The 14541-nt window shown below is 42.4% G+C and overlaps 1 pseudogene; it reads right to left on the bottom strand.

Annotated features, from left to right (window-relative positions):
* LOC103077944 (ubiquitin-conjugating enzyme E2 G1 pseudogene) overlaps window positions 1-14541 on the bottom strand; it is a 32205-nt pseudogene that overhangs the window by 6670 nt on the left and 10994 nt on the right.

Here is a 14541-nt window from a genome sequence, read left to right on the forward strand (position 1 = left end):
CGGGGTATATCATTAAGAATCTTGTTATTGTTGCCGTCTAAATAGAATGGAATAAACAGGTTATGAAGACTTGTATTTATAAAGATAAAAAACAATGCAGCCAGATAATTCTGAATGCACAATAGTGATTCATTCCTGAGGAATTCCCTGTTGGGTCTGAAAACAAAATAATCTCCGAATGTGAGGCATTTAATATACAAGTGCTCTACAACTCTACTGACAAAGAGTATATGTTGAAATTACTTTTAAACAATGTTCCATAAAAAAAAAATACTGCCGTTAAAAAGTTTTTGTTTTTGTTTTTTTCCCAGAAACTTCTGTCTTGTCTCACTAAGCTCAACACACGGGAGTTTTTACCAACTTCGAGGTGGAAGCTAGGTGCCTTGGGGGTGGGAGTGACTAGGAGACACCCCAAGCCAAGGTGTTTTCAGGGGTGTAGTCTGGCCTCTTTTGAGCTGGAGTAACCAGTGGAGTCTTTGCATGCACTTTATTTCAGTTTTTCTCAGACAAGAGGGGAGAAGGAGAAATCTACAAGATGATACTCAGTGGTACCCAGGACACATTGACAAAGTGAGTACAGAGAAACCAGCACATGCCCAGCTCCTAGGGATTGCAGTGTGGATTAGAGGACATGTTTGCACTCTGATGTCAACCGGTACTGCTCGGGTCTCTAAGACCTGGGTGAGTTCAAACCCCAAGTCCATAGCTTAGGAAGCCCTGAGCCTTGTATGGTGCCTGCTGCTTCCCACCTCACTCCCTCCCCACCTGCCTCTGCCTCTATTGGGACCCAAACCTCCCAGGTCACAAAGTGTGCCTCAGTCACCAGCTGCCACAAGAAATCAAAAGGACAGAAAGAAGGTCTTTGATTTTGCTTGTTTGTTTTAAACGTCTTTATTGAGATATAATTCACAGACATACAATTCACCCCTTTAAAGTGTACAGTTCAATGGTTTTTGATATATTCACAGATATGGGCAGCCATCACCACAGTCAACTTTAGAACACTTTCATCACCTCAGAAAGAAACCCCAAACCGTTTATTATCACCTCCCTTAGCTCCTCGTCCTTCCCCTGCCCCCGTCCCCAGCCCAGCTCTAAGCAACCAGCAATCTACTTCCTGTTTCTATAGATTTCCCTATTCAGGAACTTCATACAGACAGAATCATATAATATGTGATCTTTCCTGACTGGCTTCTTTCACTTAGCATAGCATTTATTAGGTCCATGCACATTGTAACATGTATCAGTACTCCATTCCTTTTTATGGTTGAATAATATTTCACTGTATAGATATACAGCATTCTGTGTATGCATTCATCAGCTGATGGACATTTGGGCTGTTTCCATTTTTTGGCTTTTATGAATAATGCTGCTACAAACGTTTATGTGCAGTTTCTATGTGGACAATTGAAGTTTTGTTTCCCTTGGGTAGATACCAAGAGTAGAATGGCTGGGTCATATGGTAACTCTATGTTTAAGCATTTGAGAAACTGCCTTTCTGTTCTCCAAAGCAGTTGAACCCTTTTATACACCCACCGGGAGTGTATGAAGGTTCTGATTTCTCCACATCCTTATTGTGTCTCCAAAACTTATTGTTTATTGTTATCTGATTTTTTTCATGCTGGTCGTCCTAGTGGCAGAAGTGGCATCTCATCGTGGCGTGTGTTTGCATTTGCCCGATGGCTAGTGATGTTGAGCATCTTTTCCTGTACTTAATTGGCCATTCATTTTGATTTGAGAGAAGTGGGTCTCATCTTGCAGAACATTCTACCATCTTCCTCTCCCTCCCTCTCTTCCTCACCCTGTATCCTCCTGAGTCCCACCCACCCACAAACGCTCACCTAGGTCCAAACTACATGGAGTGGCCTCCTCTTCCTCTGGAGGCCCTGCGCCAGTCAACACAAGGTCCAGGGCTCAGGGTCTGCCACACGTAGGCTCACCTGATAAAGCCTGGACTTCTGACCCCAGCCGCTTAGATGAAAATTTCTCTCTCTTGTTGCATCTGTGTAACTGGAATATGGGAGGGGCTTACTAGGAAGTAACTCTTGGTATCTACATGTGTTTGAATGTGTGTGTTTCCTGCGTTGGAGTGTTACAAATTCACAAGGGGAAGAGCTACTCCAAACTTTCAGAGCGACGGAAAGAGTTTGGTGGCATATGTTGAAATTCTGGACCCCCAAAGAGCTCACTTTTCATAAGGATGTACTTCCCTTAAAGTAAAGCAGGTGGTTTTCTAAAGGAGGAGGCTTTGGAAGATGAGACCCTCACCCATGCCTGACAGTAGCCATGGTGAGATTGTATGGAAAACTCAGAAATTCTAGAGCCACCTTTCTTAAGGCAAACTGCCTGGCTGAATAAGGAGTATTGTGACCTCTGATCATGTGGTCATCTGACCAGCCCTGGCTGAGTTCCAGTCTCAGGCCAGTGCCCTGAACAACTCTTTGCACTTCACTTGTCTCGGTCGAGAATAATCGACAGTATGTCCTCAATGTACTCTTGTTGATTGGTGGAGGGACCAAGTCGTCGGGTGGGGTCAGGTGAGTGAGTACAGGGGATGGGGTTGGGTGGGGCATGGGTTTTCCTCATTGTCGCACAATGTGAGCTCCACCCAGGTAGCCACTAGGGATTATTAGGAGTGACCCACAACAAAAAACTCCATGGTAAGTCTACACCTGTATGAAGGACAGGACATGCCCTGAAATGAAAAAGCCAATCTGAGTTTTGGTCTTTATTCCTGGTTGGTTCAAAGACATGAGAAACTAACAAGCTGGATGACTTTGTCAAATGGGCAAACCACCCTCAGACTAGTTTCTGCATCTGAATTCATTCATTCATTCATCTCTGAACAGTTATTGAGTACCTGCTAGGTGCCCAATACAGGGCAAAATGATGGAGCTAGAGATGAGTCAAAATCCTTATAATCCAGACAGCATGAAACCAAGCAGCATCCTGTGGGACCCTTCTGAGTACAAAAGCCCTTCTGTGTCCCCCATTTCTTGTGTGGGGGAAAATGGTTTCAGCCTCTTAGACCTTCCCTGAGTTCCAAAGGGCAGATTCAAACACTCACTAATTAGAGGAATGAGGCAATGCAGAAACAAAGGAAAGGCAGTCAAGAAACAATAGTGCAGGGATGGGGCTGGGTCCTGGTTCCTCCTGGGGGATACACATGGCAATATGCCTCTGGGTTCTTCTATTGGAACCAAGGCCCCACCCATGAGGACCCCAGACTGGTTGGAAACAGAAGGCTGAACACCAGCCTGTTACCTCACCACCAGCCAATCAGAGGAAGGTCACATACGCTGCAGCCCACCCCCAAATTTTGCCATTAAAAACTCTTCACCCCGGGCTTCCCTGGTGGCACAATGGTTAAGAGTCCACCTGCCGTTGCAGGGAACACGGGTTCGTGTCCCGGTCCGGGAAGATCCCACATGCCGCGGAGCGGCTAGGCCCGTGAGCCATGGCCACTGAGCCTGCGCGTCCGGAGCCTGTGCTCCGCAACGGGAGAGGCCACAACAGTGAGATGAGCCATGACTGCTGAGCCTGAGCGTCCGGAGCGTGCTCCGCAACGGGAGAGGCCACAACAGTGAGAGGCCCGCGTACTGCAAAAAAAAAACACAAAAAACAAAGCTCTTCCCCCCAGATCGTTGGGGACTTTGGGCTCTTTTAACATGAGCTGCCTGTTCTCCTTGCTTGGACTTCCAATAAACTTTTCTCAGCTCCAAACTCTAATGTTTTGGTTTGTTTGGCCTCACCGTGCATCGGACACACAAACTTGGGTTCGTCAACAAGGACTGAATGCAAGAGGAAGGATTGGGCCATTTGACCTAAGGGGACCCAGGAAAGGTTCCTCCAGCAACGTGATGCTAATGTTGACTCTTGGCAGACAGGAAGGACTCTGCCACATGGATCAAAAAAGGAAAGGTGTTTTAGATGGTTGGCACAAAAGCAAACTCATAGAAGTGGAGTGCTTATCTCGTCTGTCCCCAGTTCCCAGGGCATCAACATTCCCACTCTTACCGAGGTATGGGACTTCCAGGTCCACACCCACTGGTTGGTGATAACACCAAGCTCAAAGCCCACCTTGGGATCTAGTGCTACCCAAGGCTTACGGAGGTTCCAGATTATTATTGAGCTCACTCCTCCTGGAGTCCAGAGTGTAGCTGAGGTGTACCTTGACTGGAGAGTAACAGATGCTGCCTGTCATTAGCTTGCAGAAGTCATGGACACTCCAACTGCAGAGTGGGGGCCTTCAGGGATGAGGTTATAGTTCAGGGGTGGGTTCTCTGTCTGGGCTTGATCCTGGCGCACTAGCATGGAGCCCATGGACCTAGCGCTTTCTTCTGTGTACCCACCTGTATGGTCCCAGGCTCTAATGGCTCTTTAAGACTCCCCTCTTCTCACCAACCACACCTCTTAGACCCAAAGACTGTAACCCTTCTCATCCACCTCCACCCAGCCCTTGGGGTCCTGAAACCTATTTTGCAGGCCCTGAAACCTGCAAGATCTCATGATCTCATCTTCTTTCTCAGACAGTTAAGTATCAACCTCTAGGACAATAACAAGAGTGGAGTCCAGGAGATGGGCATTTCCTCCCAGACCAGTGGGTGCCTGTCCACACTTCCATGCTAAGAAACCCCTTTCCCATTCCCAGTAGAGCTGTGAGCAGCAATCCTCAAGCTCTACCTGGGAAGTTGCTCTCATCTTCTCCTGGAGCAGACGACTTTTGTGTTTAAGAATGTGGGTGACCTTTTCCCATCGCTTTTTCTTTGGGCGATAACTTACTATAGTGGGTAACCCTGACTTGCCTGGTCTAACTCTCTGCTGTGATATGTATATGAGTTCCTGATACCCCTTCCATGATATTTGGGATGGCCTCCACTGGTCAGCTCATGTGTGCTTATTGGGCAATCCAACTTCCATGGCAGTGCAGCTCCTACCGGGCATTTACACATGCTTATCCCACTTCGCTAGAGCAGGAGACAGCAGTGGCAGACCAGAACCAGTCCTGTAGCTTTGGGTCGAGGGTGCCTGAGTCTGGAGTAATGCCCCCAAAGTCTCACCTCCCTCATCCACTCCCAAGCAGAATTTGGCAGGCAACACCTAATGTTAAAAAAATTAAAATTCTCATGCCTTTGTCAAAGCAGGGAGTTACAACTTGGAGCCAGAGAGACAGGGAGTCAGGATACCATCCTCCTTGATGTTCACATTTCAAAGAGATGGCTCCAAGGCCCCAAGAAAGACTTCTCTGGGGAGTCAAACTGGTAAAGCGTTATCAGGTTTTTTTGAAAGGCTTACACACATCTCAAAGAGACAGAGAAAGGATTGTAAAGAAAACACCCTAAGAAAGGGAGGGAGGGAGTTCTCTTTCCTTTCTGGCACCAGGGACAACCTTTCTTTCCATTTGTAGTTACCCTTACACTGCCTAGGGAAAAAGGAGCAGGTGAAGGTCTGCTGAGGGGCCGAGCTGCCCGGGAGGGTGGTCCCCCCAGTGGAAGCGCCCCTGTAGTCCAGGAGGACTGGCCCTCCTTTTCCTGTTCGCTGGCTGCTTCACTTCTCGGGCCACTGGTCAGTCCTGGGGCTGCTGTCTATCGAGGTCTCACAAGCACCCTCCCAGGTCCGGGTTCCCACATTTCCCTTCCACATCCCCATCCCCATTTCTCTGTCTGAAACCTACCACATGCTGCATGGAGTGACCTTGGAAACACAACAATTTTTCTTCTTTTTGAGCCACTGGAATCTGCAAATAGTTCAAGAAGGCGTCACCAGGTCTTGGGGAAGTGAACTAAAACTCTGGATACCTGGGACCCTCCCCAGACTGATTAAACCAGAACCACTGGGCAGATTTTGTTTTTGTTTTTTTTTAAATATTTATTTATTTGGCCGTGCTGTGTCTTAGTTGCGGGATGTGGGATCTAGTTCCCTGACCAGGGATCGAACCCAGGCCCCCTGCATTGGGAGTGCAGAGTCTTAACCACTAGACCAGGAGGGAAGTCCCAACTGGGCAGGTTTTACAGCTCCCAAATCTTTAAAGGATTCTAAAGTGTAGCCAAGGTTGAAAACTGCTGGCAGGGGCAGAACGTGGAGGGATTTTTTGTGTATTATTAGGGAGTCCAGACTGGAGCCTTTTGAGAAAGGGAAGACCTTTGAATTTTTGTAGGGATAGTACTGATAAATTGCGGATTTTGAAAGATGCTCTGGCAGCCATGTGAAGGGTGCACAGGAGAGGAACAAGCCCAGGGAACCAGGTAGGAGACTGCTGGGGGATCCAGATGAGAGCCTGGGCTGGAGTGGAGGCAGCAGGACAAAGAAGAAGACCCTCAAGGTCGTCCTTTCCCTGTCTCTCTGCTCTTAGGTTTCCGCAGCCTCTAAGTCAGTTTCCAGAAGAACAGGACTTAGCGTTCACATCTAGAAGCGAGGTAAATGTCCCTTCATGAAGGGGCAGAAACATCTGCTTGTGTCATCCATCAAATTTAAGTGTAAGATAATTCTAACAGAGCAATGATAAGGGAGAGAGATTCTGGATAATTTTATCTGTTCTCAATCGTACGTGTTTTTGTAACATGGTTACATTACATAGGTATAGGAAAACCAAATTCATGATAGTGAAAAGCATCATTAAACAATTTCTTCTCGTGGTTAACATTCTTGTGGCAGATTTGAAGTTCCTGGGATGGAATGCTGGAGATTAAACCCGGGACTGCTGTCTTCAGTTTTCTTTGCCTTGTTTCTAACAGTCTGTGAAGGAGAATGACCAGGTTCCCAATCTACTTGGCAGTAGAATTCCCTAAAATGGAATAATAGAGCCTTTAGTGTGGGGCTTAAGTCCTGGGAGTGGGCTGAGGTTCACGGAAATCTCAGGTGTGGTCTAATCAGCCAGTATTTCTTCCCAGTAGGGGGCAGTGTTTGCAGCTCAGTCCTCCACAATGATGTAAGGTGCCACCTGCAGGGACTGACTGGTATCTTCTCTTCCTAATTCATCCTGTTTGTTCCTGTTTCCAACCATTGCCACAGGAAAATGTTTCTCCTGTGTGAGAATTCAGCGAGAATGATGGTTGCATCTCTTTTTCATCTGGAAAACCTCGATCTACTTTTGCATTTTCCTCTTATCAGACATTTCGGCGACCCTTGCCAGTTAACCACTCCCTCCTTATGGAGGCGCTTTATTTTCCTGACTCCCAGGATGGTACTTTTCTTTGCTCTTCCTCCTACCTCGTGCTGTTCCCTCTTAGTCTCCTCTTCTGCTTTCCTCTCGGGAGAGACTGAATATACAAATGGACAATAGTCAGATCATATATAAAAAGAGAACTCTGACCCACAATCTGCAGCAACCTGTCCAGGAAAGCAACCCCTTGACTACAGTAACCAGCCCAGGAAGCCAGCCTGCTGTCAGTCCGACGTGTAGGCAGCTAGCCTGCCATCTCCAGTAACAATACAGGAAGTTCATTAATAACTTCTGCAACAACTGACCCCAAATGGCCAGGACTTAATAACTGACAGCTTTCCAATTTTTGTCCCCTCTTCCAACTTAAGGCCAACAGAGAAAGCCAGATATGCGCCCTAAGCATTCACACAGGATGCCCCGCTCTAATTACCCCACCTCCGGCTTCCCCAGGCCCACAGCCTCGAATCAGGGACACTGAAGCCGTCCCCTTCTTCCACTACGAGGTTTTCCCGCTCTTCTGCCTGCCTTTGAGTCTCTGCCAAAATGCAAGTGATGTTGGCCACCTCCCTTGCTGCAGAAAGCTCTGGAATAGCCTTTGTTCTTCTCATTTGGTTCCACACTCCTCTGTGAAGCTCGAATCCCTGGAGCGTCTCCAGACTTGAACCTCAGACCTCTCTTCCCTAGCTACCCTTTCTCCATGGGGGTCTCATCAAGTCCCCTGGCATAAAGTACCATCAGTATACTGATGACAACCAAGTGTATATCTCCTGCCTGATTCCTCTCTGAGCTTCAAATTCAATATACAAGCGCCCACTTCTACATCTGGACTTTGAAAGGCAACCCAAATTTCCCATGTTCAAAAGACAAACTTCCTAAATTTCTCCCTCAACTTCACCATCTCAGTTCATGACACCAACCCCCATGCAGCCACTCAAACTTTGCTGTCAACCCTAGCTGACATCCTAGATTCCTCTTCTCATCTGTTGGAGTCCTGGGCTCTGCCACATTATTCAGAGCCATTCAGCGACTTCTGAGAGCTCAGCCTCAAAACGTTTCTATTTGTTTGTTGTTCTCCCCTCCCCCACTCCTCTGCTACCAGCCGAGTTCAGACCCCATCATATCTCACATGGTCCGTGCTGCAGAGTGAATGAACAAGCAGCTGGGTTGCTTTCTCATCGACCTCCAATATCTGACTGTTCCCAGTGGTTCTAAAGAGCCTTGTCAGCAGATGTAATTTATCTTCCAGGAAAATTTGAGATTACATTTCATGAAAGATATGTTATTAACAAGGGGGTGGTGAAATGTAAAGGTAATTAATCTTTGAGTTAGGCTCTTCATTAAAAAAAAGTTTCCATATTGCAAAAGATTTACGTATCCATTCATCCTCAGAAACACTGAGGCCAAGTATTGATCACAAAATACTTATTAATTCTCCTAGGTTGTTATTGTTCTATATGGTATTGGTTGCATGTTCTTATACCCCTTTCTCTCTCTCTCTCTCTCTCTCTGTATATATATGTACAAATATATGCAAGTGTACTAGGAAAAAGAACAGAGGTTAAAATCATGATTACCCACGTAGCTGAATCCAACTATATCACAACTTGACATCTTGTAACATGTATTCCAGATATTTCATATTTATAAAACATTATAAAGACCCTTCACACCCCACTCCTTCATTCTATTTCCGTTCTCCCCTCTGCAGAGGCAACTGCTATCATGAGTTCACTATTTATAATCTCATGTGTGTTTTTGTAGTTAGACTGAATTTTATAAGTCTGTAAGTAAGGTATAGTTTGTTTTACTGATGGTATGTTTTTTAAACTGGTATATTTGAGGCATTATTTGGCAAATTACTTTTAAAATTCAACATTGTTTTTTATGTTTACCTGTGTGGAAACATATTCTGATTCATTCTTCATGCATCCTTGCTTTCTTTCCATCACTGAGGTTTATTGAGCTGTACAGAAAAGTAGACAAATAATGAGCATCAGCTCGATCAGTTTTCATAAAGTGAACATATTCCATGTGACCACAAACTGGATTAAGATATTGAATATGAATTACACCCCAGAAGCCCTCACATGACATCACCTGGCCATCATCTGCTCCACTTCCCCAGAGAAAACATTTTCCTAACTTCTCACGCCATAGTTGCCAGTTTAAGAACTCTGTACGGAAGGAATCAGAGTTTGTAGACTTGTGTCTGACTCCTTTTGCTCAACTTTATATTCGAGAGGTTCATCTGTGTTTTTTGCATAGAGATAGTCTGTTCATTTAAAATTTTCCCTTTAATAGACTTTACTTTTAGAACCATTGTAGACTGCCAGAAAAATTGGGAAGATAGTACAGAGAGTTCCTATACACCGCATCCAGTTTCCCCTATTACTAACCTCTTACGTTAGTATGGTACATACTAATGTAACCAATATCGATACCTTATTATCCAAAGTTCATAATTCATTTCAATTTCTTAATCTTTACCTAATGCTCTTTTTTTCTGTTCCAGGCTCCCACGTGACATTAGCTGTCAGGTCTCTTTGTGCTCCTGGTGGCTGTAGCAGCTTCTCAGACTTTCCCTCTTTTGATGCCCTTGAGAGTTTCTATGAGGTCTGGTCAGGTATTTTGTACAGTGCCCCAATATTGGGATTTGCCTGGTGTTTTTCTCATGATAAGACTGGGTTTAGGTTGGTGGGAGCCAGACCACAAAGGTGAAGTGTTATTTTCATGACACCATAGCAAGCATATGTACTGCCCACATTACTGATGACTGTTGATGGTGGCCTTAGTCACCTGCCGGAGGTAGCGTTTGTCCGGTTTATCCCCTGTAAAGTGATTCCTTTTCTCTCCCTTTCTATGCTGTATAGTTTGGAAGGAGGTCATTCTGCACAGCCCTCACTTACAGAGTGAGCAGTTTTACTCCCTCTCCTTGGAGGCAGAGTATCTACATAAATTCCTTGGGATTCTTCTGTATGGGAGATTTGTCTATTCTTCCTCATTTGCTAATTTATTCAATCATTTATTTACATCAGTATGGACTGGTGGATATTTACTTTATTTTCCGGGTTATAATCCTTTAACCCCTGGAACTCTTTCAATGGGCTACTGTGGTCCTTTGTCCTTTGACATACCGGTCGATGTTTTATTTTGTTTGGTGTCGAGCTCTTCCTCGCTTTCAGGGACTACCAAGTTATCCAGGCTCATCTTGTATATGTCCTGCCTAGTCTTAGAATCAGCCGTTTCTCCAAGGAGCCCTGGTTCATCTTATTGGAGAATGGTGTTAGAAACCAAAACTTGGGTACTAAGCCATGCTTGTTGATACTGGGGTGTCCTTTCTTGTTAGACTTCTCTGATGACAGAGCAAAAAATATATGTGTACTAAGTGGTGTGTATATAGTGTAACTATAAACCCTTGTATATGTAACCATCTGTATCTATATTAAGCAAAGCATGAGTTCGTATTGATATCTCAAATCCATTACTACATGGATCCTACCCTTGTTTATCCATAAACTCCCATTCTAATACTGAGAAACCTGGCTCCACCACTGGCCATATGTTGATGTGATTGTTCCAGTCTAGTATACGTATATAGCTGTATCAGAATTGTTAACCAGTACCCCGAGGGAAACAGCTTTATCCACTAGTGTACAGATCTCATATGCAGTTCCTTTTGCCTTTAGTCTTAGAGATCTCACCCATTTCCAAAGACACTTAGGTCAAAACCTCTCCCCACCCCACCTACCCATCCTCTTCAGTGAGGTTGTTTCATGTTTGTAATAGTTAACTTGAGAACTGCAATAGTTAACAAGTTAGGGCTTCCCTGGTGGCGCAGTGGTTAAGAATCCGCCTGCCAATGCAGGGGACACGGGTTTGAGCCGTGGTCCGGGAAGATCCCACGTGCCGCGGAGCACCTAAGCCCGTGTGCCACAACTACTGAGCCTGCGCTCTAGAGCCCGCGAGCCACAAGTACTGAAGCCCGCATGCCTAGAGCCCATGCTCTGCAACAAGAGAAGCCACCGCAATGAGAAGCCCACGCACTGCAACGAAGAGTAGCCCCCGCTCGCCACAACTAGAGAAAGCCTGCGTACAGCAACGAAGACTCAATGCAGCCAAAAATAAAATTAAAAAAAAAAGTTAACTAGTTAACTTCTCTTGTCACAGTCTGCATTCCTCCCTGAGTTCCCCCAACTTCTTAAATGATTTTTTTTTTTTAATTTTCAGTCATCAGATTTCACTCTTTATTCTATAGATTTTGACAGATGCATAGTATCTTGTATCCACCATTACTGTAATTTTACTGCCCTAAAAACTTACAACAATTTTACTGCCCTAAAAATCCCCTGTGTTATTCATCCTTCCCCGCTTCCTCCTGAACCCTGGAAACCACTGATTACTGTGTCTACAGTTTTACATTTTCCAGAGTGTCATATAAGTGGAATCATACTATATGTACCCTTTTCATACAGACTTCTTTACTTGGCAATATGCATTTAAGTTTCCTTCATGTCTTTTCATGGTATGATAGTCATTCTTTTTATTGCTGAATAATATTCCATTGTATGGAGGCACCACTGTTGGTTTATTTGTTTGTTTAATCAGTTCCTGCTAAAAGTGTGTTAAAATTCCACACTGTTTGTAGATTTGTCTTTTTCTTCTTTTTTTCTACAATTTTTGCTTTATAAACTGATGATATATTTAGTACATACAAATATAGAATTTTTATATCTCTCTGATGAATTGAGTCTTGTCATTATGAAATTCTCCCCCTTATCTCTAATACCCTTCTTAGTCTATTTTGTCAGTTATTAGCATCCTTATGTCAACTTTATTTTGTTTAGTGTTTGCATGGCATATTGTTTTCTGTTCTTTTGCTTTTAGCACTTCTGTACCCTTATATTTAAAAGGTGTCTCTTATAAAGCACATATAGCAAGCTTTATGTTTTTATCCTGCCTGATAATCCTTGCCTTTTAATTGAAGTATTCTGTCTTTTATATATAATATAATTACTGATGAATTTGGGTTTAAATCTACCATCTAAATAATTATTTTCTGTTAGTTTCACTTGTCTGTGTTCCTTTTCTTTCTTTCCTTTTTTGGATTACTGAAGTTTTTATTTCATATTTCCCCATAATTAATTTATTATCTATGCATTCTTTCATTATTATTTTAGAGATAACACCAGAGATTACAACATGCTCCTTGAATTATTAAAATCTTTATTTTGCTTTCAATTTTAAAAGATATTTTCACTGGGTATAGAATTCTAGGTTGGCAGTTATTTTCTTTCAGCACTTTGAAAATGTCATTTCTTTTTTTTTTTTTTGGAGGGGGAGATTCTATCATTCCTTTTGAGAAATAAGACATATATTTTATTGGTGATTCTTTAAGTTATGTATCTTTTTCTTCCCCCATCTCAATTTAAGATGTTCTCTTTGTCTTTTGTTTGCTGCATTTGTATTATGATGTGCCTACAGGTGACTTTCTTTGAAGTTATTCTGCCTGACGTTTTTAATATTTTTTTTAATCTGTGGCTTGATTTTTTGAAATCAGTTTTGGGAAATTCTCAATCTCTACCTCTCCAAATATTTCTTCTGCTCCATTTACTTTCTTCTCTACTTCTAGGACGCCAGCTGCACTTGTGTTAGTCCTTTTCCCTATATTTCTTATACTCCTTTTTTGTACTTTCCATTATATTTTTTCCTTGTGCTTCACTCTAGATATTTTTAACCTACTTCTTCTAATTCAAGAACTCTTTCTTTAGCTGTGTCTAATCCACTACTAAATCTATTCACTGAATTGATATCTTTTTATAGATTCTAGTTTTCTGCTGAAATTGTATTTATTTATGAATTAACTTTGGTAATTTATTTTTTGCTGGAGAAATATTTCATCTAAATATTCAAATTATGTTTCTTGAGTGGCTTTTCATTTTGTTGATCCTTTCTATTTTTCTTTGTTCTCTTTTTTGTAAATTTCTGTCCTTGGCTTACATTTTAATTTATTCTACTTTCTTTAGTTTATCTCATAGGTTTTTTGTTTTTTGTTTTGCCACACTGTGCAGCATGTGGGATGCTGACCAGGGATCAAGCCTCTGCCCCAGGTTAGTTCCCTGACCAGGGATCAAAGCCATGCCCCGCTGGCATTGGGAGCATGGAGTCTTAACCACTGGACCACCAGGGAAGTCCATCTTCTTTTACTTTTTGAGTTAAGTTTCATTTATTCATATTATTTTTCTTTTTAAAAATGTATTTAATGCTATAAATTTACCTCTAAGAACCACTTTATGAACCCAGAGGTTTTCATATATAGCACTCTATGTCATTTAATATATTATTGTTTCCACTGTGTTTACCTCTTCAATGAGTTAAGTAGACATATATTGGTTTTTTGGTTCTCAGATATAAGAAGGTTTATTGACTATGTATTTATTATGGATGCATAACTTTAAAAAAAATAACAGAATTTATTTTTCTATCAAATCTCTAATCCAGGTTCCAGCCAATGCATGGAGCGTAAATCAAGCCCCATGTAGACTCTTGGTAAAAACAATTGTAACTTTCTACAGGGCAAAAACAAAAATCAGCATTTTTTTCTTTTTTTTTAAATTGGAGAAAATATATATTTTGGAAGAACTCACTGCATAAGGTGACAGAATTCCAAAATCAAATTACATGAAAATATACATCGCAATTTCTTTGTACAATAGGTGAGAAAAATCTGCAGTATAGAGAATACAGGCAAAGAAATATGAAGGGCTGAGGAAAAGGGTATGTGGGTAAACAGCATTTTAAATAGCAAACCCAGAAGTTAAGTAGAAAGCCTGTAGCTGTGCATGATTTATTCATCCAATATTCACATTAGGTAACTGAGGGCAAAAATAAAACCATATCAGAATTTTTTACTGTTTGGGGTACATTTCAATAATTTTAAATCTGAATTGAATTCAGAACCAACTCTTTTTAGTTCTTGGGGATAATGACTGAATTCAAGAGCTCTCAACAACAAAAACTTGTTATTGAAATATCCAATCCAAGAGATGGATGCAAATATAATACAAAAGGGACAAAGCACCTAGTGACAACCATTCCTCTGAAGTCATCATTAAAAATCAAGTAGTTGCTTATTGAGTGTTTCGGTATTTGCACTAAATGATTTGAAAACTTCCTGGTAGACAGAGGAGATAAAAGCAAAGGGAAGTGTGTCAAAACAAAGAAGATACAAAGTTTAGTAAGTGAAAAGAGTTTAATGAAGCCTCAATAGTTTAAAGGAAATTAAGTGGAAACTTTTAATCCTAATTGCTTTTTATCTGACATGCTTTAAGGAGTCTTTTAAAACTGATAAGAAACAATGAATAGGGAAAGGAAACCTGCTA

This window comes from Lipotes vexillifer, unplaced genomic scaffold (assembly GCF_000442215.2).
Source record: "Lipotes vexillifer unplaced genomic scaffold, Lipotes_vexillifer_v1.1 scaffold1549, whole genome shotgun sequence".
NCBI classification, from domain to species: Eukaryota; Metazoa; Chordata; class Mammalia; order Artiodactyla; family Lipotidae; genus Lipotes; species Lipotes vexillifer.